Genomic DNA, 5,981 nt, shown 5'->3' with positions numbered 1-5,981 from the left:
TATATATATATATATATATATATATATATATATAAAAGCATAATTATAAGGCTACGAAAACCAAACGAATTTTATTTTATAGCGATTATACACTTGTATAAACATATTAATGGGTAGAATATTCAGATTCAGATTCAGATTGACAGTAAACTATGCCAGATATTACACACTGGCCCTTTAACAATTAACTTATTTTAATTTAGCTCAATGATAACTGTCAAGGTTCATAGACAAAACAATTGTTTTTTTTTTTGTTTTTTTTGTTTTTGCTAATCACCATTATTAGCTTAAGCACATTTAAATTGCATAAATTAGCCTAGCGGCTAGCAGACTTTTCCTAGTTTGACAAATTACACGTATTATTTATACTTTTTCTTACTCACTGTTGGCTTAAGTCACTGCATCTCCGCACAGAACAGCAGTGTTGAATTTCAGTCTGCGTGCATGTTTATTTTAGCCGAACATTGTTGAAGCATAGCAGTATGCTGCTTTATTGCTGCCAGAAGTTATTGCCGGGACACTGGCCAGGCAGATATCTCCTGTTCTGTCTTATAACAGCATTGTTTACATATGGCACGTGCTTTGTCTTTTGACCCATATTTTCTCTGAAATAAAAATATTTCCACACTGCTGATTTCTTGCCGTGTAAATAAAGTTATCCTCATCATCTTTCTCTTGGCTGCTTGCCATCTGCTTGCCTGCTGGTGGACGGCCCATCAGCAAATAAGATGACATTCACTGATGGCAGAGGCCAATGTTTTTCTGTTGTGTCACATTAATTTTGCGCAGGCTAAAAAGCTTAAAACTAATGTTGTCTCGTTGTCAAGGGGACAACAGAAAACATATTTGGTATGGACAGACACTATCGAGACAAATGGACACAATCAACTAACTATGGACATGTCAGGGGTCACACCCTATTGTTTCTGTGATGATGCTACATTGTCAACAACAAATCTGTGTTGACATCAGCAGGAGGAGAGTTAGTTAACGTTAGCTGTTAGCAGCTGGTGGCCAGAACTAACTCCTGACTGAGTTACATTATGATGCGTTGAAGCTCTATTCAGTAAAAATGATTATTGGGCAAAGGCAAGTTGTAAGTTCTCATGATGTGTTCAGATGTAATCTTGTAAAATTTAGTTTTTGGTGAGAAACTTAAATAAATACAGCTGTGTGAGGGAGAAATTTGTTGGTGTTTTCACAGCAATATAAAATTGATATTGGAGAGGGAATTATGATATGTATAGTAAAAGGGCTTTTGAGCAGTAATTATGTTTTAAAGATGTTTTTAATGTGAGAGGTTATATCAACAGTTGTTTCATAAATGTGTATGATTGAATTGGTGCTCATTCACAGAATGGGGAATACAACAGGAAAAAACCCGAAATAAAACACTGTTATCTGTTGTCAGCCAAATTGTTATTTTGGACATCAGAATTGCATTGGTGCATCCATAATAATAATAATAATAATAATGATGATGATGATAAGGATAGGGATTGGGATAAGGTGGCCATGGTCCTGAGAAGTACACAACTGTTAGAAGGAGAGAAACTAAACTGTGCTGTTGGAATGTGCCATCCGTATCACATTTACCCTTAAAACGTGCAGAATGGAGTGATAGGTGTTATACTCTCGCTGTTATGAAGTACAGATCCTACACCTTAAAATTATTTTCTGTTATACATAAGAGATGCCAAAGGACACCCAACTTCTTGTTATGAACCCTACATATGCATCCAACTGGAGCTGAGCCAGTGATGTGTGCTTAGTTACTGTGATTCGTGGATTTTTTGTGGCACAATGGTTGGCAGATAGATTAAAACAGATAAAACAGATGTGTACATCCCTGGGATTCTCATAGTTGGGACTGGGAATATCATGTCTTTATTTAGTGACAAAAGTAAATTTATATCTTGCGCTCCCCTCACCATACCCAGTCCATGTCTTCTTCTTTCCCCTCCCCCATTTCCTTAAGCTCCTCTTCTAGAGCAGCTCAAAATTTAACTCAATATATCCTCCTTGGGAAATGAAATAAGGAAGTCTGTCTTCAGCTAGGCCTTAATGGAGACCACCTTCTTGATGTTTTCCAGGGACTGCCGCCCCTGTCTGTTTGACGCCATTGCTTCTGCTTTTCTTATGTCCTCACTGACACTGAGACAGGCAGCGTTTTGATGGCTTGGCGAATCATCCAGGCGTTGCTTGACACTAATGCTGAAAACATGCACTGTGTTGAAAAGCAGAAACCCTGACCTCTGGCTGAATGGCACAGTCTGGTTCTTCCCCATACAAAAGTCCTTGGTAAATAACACTCTGGTCAGAGACGAGAAGGAAAAAGGCTTCCGGGTGCAGCGCAGTACTTTCCATTGGGCCTGTTCATAAACTTACTAAAGTCCTCACACAATTTTTAGCATATAATCATTTTGAAATAACAGCTTTTGTTAACCACCAAAAAGGATGCCGTCTTGACACATAAATAAAAAACAGATTGAAGCCTTGGCCGCTACAGCGGTGCTGGTTTAGAAGTTGGTTCAGTCAGCTCTAGGCTTAGATTACAAGATTTGCAAATTAAAGGAAAACCAGAGAAGGGAAAAAGCATGTGTGCTGAAGCCCTGTACTTGTGGATTTCCAGCCAGGAACACTCGACATAATTTTATCAATGGAAAGGATTATGCGTTAAGTCCAAGCAATGTATGGATCCAGTGATTTTCTTGACAGTAAAGCTACATATGCATCCCTTTTACTCTCTGCACCAGTGCCAGTGGGCTTTGGGAATTAGTAAAGAATGTTGGTGCCATTGCAGATCATCGTATGTCTGCTCACATTTCTGGAAAGGTTTTGGTTTCCTTACCCTACTTGCTGTTGTTATTATTTTCATTCATTTTAATTACATCCACAGGAATTAAAATTCTTGGAGACTTAAGGCTGCTCTCTCTCAATGAATGTAAATTTTATGGCCCAGACAGTTGAATATTTTTTGGATTTTAACCATTCTGCACTGATGATAACTGTAGCTGCAGGGAGGTTTTTAGGTTGTCTGTCTGTCTGTCTTTCTGTCTGTGGGTATGGAAGTACATCCATCTGTCTGTCCATCCATCCCATTCACAGGAACGAAATATCTCAAGAATGCCTTGAGGAAATTTCTTAAAATTGTGGTGAACTTATTAGATTTTGTTGGTGAAACGTCAAATGCAAAGGTCAGTGTGACCTCACATCTGACTCATTCTAGTGAATGTGGTATCTCAAAAAAGGCATTAAGGGAATTTCCTCAAATATGGCACAAACGTCCACTTGGACGAAGGGATGAACTGATTAGAATTTAGTGGTCTAAGGTAAATGTCACTGTGACCTCAAAACAATTCATTTGGTCTTATGACGAAATTTTAAACAAATGTCAAATAGGATATAGTAATAGATTTAGGACATTTTATATACAAAAGGTCAAAGGTCAACTTCACTGTGACATCATAATGTTCTGTGGAAACACTTTTCTGGCCATTATTCAATGTCATATCTCAGGAACAGAAGGGGAGACATTTGATCAGATACTGAATTGGTGACACTAACCTCGAAACTGTGTTGATTGTATAGATCTGTGCTGCAGGGTTGAAAACATGTGTGAAGCATCTATGTTTTAAAATATTAGCGTCTTTGCAGCAACATCCATATTTGAAGCATTGTCAACTGTCATGGCTACAGATGAGATATAAACCGTAACTGCAACTTTACTGGTTTGTGGAGGTACACAACGCAAGCCAATAATTCTAGTTCTTTTTTCATTTATTGTAACTGGAACACTGAGACCTGCTGAAATGACACAGGGCCCAACATATGTTGGGCCAGTAAATACAGTCAGCCAGTTGTGCGACTGGGTGAGTGCTTGAAAAAGTAAAAATGATAATAATGATAATTTAACTCAAATAATTTTCCAGACATTGCTTCACAAGCAACTTTGCAACAGACTTTGCTCTGCTCTGCCCCTGTCTGTCTCCTCTCAGTCCCAGAAATGTGAGTAGAGCATCGCGCAAGGACATACACAGGCAGGCTTATTAACTTCATAGGTGAAATGATCATCAATATAAACAACATATGAGTTCAAACACAAAAGAACATTCTTTCACAGACACATGTCTGGGGTGTGGAATGGTGAATGGTGTTTTAAGAGTAGTGTAGCTATGTTAAGGAACAGCTCAATGTTGGTGTGTGCATAGCAAGTGTATGCTGACAGTGACAGTGGCTGCACTGTCAGCAAACAGGTGTTGGCGATCAGAGCAGAGAAGAAAACCTGTGGTCTATTGTGCATGGCCTTACCCAGACCCATGTGCTTGCAACTCTTAAATTCCCATAGTGCCTCGACAGAACTAAAACAAAATGTATCATTTTGTGCAATGTTGTCCAGTCCAGAAAGAGTGCCAGTGTGTAGTTGTTTCGGAACAAATAAGCAGAATATAAATATACGTTTCTTAATGATTCCTTTGGAATCAGAATTCTGGAACTGGTTCTAATTTAGAGCAAAAGTTCAGTGATAAATAAGAATGCTTAGTTACCCAGAGTTTGGGAACTGCCAGTGACATTTCCAACCTCCAGCTACCCAGTCATAACATCTCCAGATGCCGAGAGAGTGTGGTCCTTTTTTCTTTTAACCAATATAGTCCTCTTTTACCGTGCAGATTACAACTTTATGTGCTATTTCAGGGTTCTGGCTAACATAGATTGATATTCTGAGCAGATATCGTGGTCACTGTTGAGGATGTGGTTATTCTTTTTTTTTTTTTTTTCAAAGGACTGCACACTCACTGAGATTTTATCTGCTACATGTCATGTCACCACCGTCATCCCTGTGTCATACTTCTATTTTTATTTTTAAAGGGATCCTCATTTGCCTATTGAAAGGCTTGTTTTACATTCTAAAGTTTCCCTCCACTTTGTAATTTTTTGTCAATATACTGTTCATGATGTTCATGATTATTGAAACACTGGAATCAATAGCATTGAAAGTGTTCATTCTTTTTTTTTTAATACTTTTTATTGTCATCACATTTTATTCACACATTGTACATATTTTTGCAATCTAAAAAAACTTTTTTTCTCTTTTTTGACAAGATGTGAGTAAGTGTACCACCCAGTGATATGTTGAGCCAATCAATATAACAACAACAAAACTTAGATACGGAAGTACGGAAGACGGGAACGGCCATGTATTTTTTTTTTTCTGCACTGTTATCTCGTGATAACGACTTATTAATTCGTTATCATGAGATAACAAAAATTGTTATCTCGTGATAACGACTTATTAATTCGTTATCTCGAGATAACAAAGATTGTTTTCTCGTAATAACGAATTAATTAATTCGTTATCACGAGATAACAAAGATTGTTTTCTCGTGATAATTGTCAAGTCTGATGATTGCGCGCTGGTTAATGTGATCGTCCTGATTTCAGGCTACAAGAGCTGCCACTGGCTGGTCCAGGTGTCCCAGGGAGGTGAAAATGGCAGATCACATTATTGATCAACGCATCAGGATGTAGGCTACTTTAATCAAGGTCTAACACAGGCAGAAATTTTATTGTGTCTTTCTGTCAGAGATGGTCCTCGTAATTGTTGGGGTCAACATATATTTACCTCACTCGGCGGCACCATAAATGTTGGGGTCANGCTACTTTAATCAAGGTCTAACACAGGCAGAAATTGCATTGTGTCTTTCTGTTAGAGATGGCATTCAGATTAGTCCTCGTAATTGTTGGGGTCAACATATATTTACCTCACTCGGCGGCACCATAAATGTTGGGGTCAACACATTAGGCTTCACACGGAGGCACCAAATATGTTGGGGTTTAATTGCCTATCCGAAATAATTAATAATTATTATTAATAATTATGTCAAATAATGTGACTTAATTAACATTAAATCACCTCGTGGGGCACCATTCCCGTAAAGGGAAAAATGATAGCCAGTTAAAGATATCAGTCTCATAAAATA

At 38.0% G+C, this 5,981-nt stretch overlaps 1 protein-coding gene across 7 annotated transcripts in view; it reads left to right on the top strand.

Annotated features, from left to right (window-relative positions):
* bcas3 (BCAS3 microtubule associated cell migration factor) overlaps positions 1–5,981 on the top strand; it is a 939,536-nt gene that overhangs the window by 80,259 nt on the left and 853,296 nt on the right. The window lies entirely within an intron of this gene.

This window comes from Epinephelus moara, chromosome 2 (assembly GCF_006386435.1).
Source record: "Epinephelus moara isolate mb chromosome 2, YSFRI_EMoa_1.0, whole genome shotgun sequence".
NCBI lineage: Eukaryota > Metazoa > Chordata > Actinopteri > Perciformes > Serranidae > Epinephelus > Epinephelus moara.
This window is presented reverse-complemented; position numbering and strand designations above follow the sequence as displayed.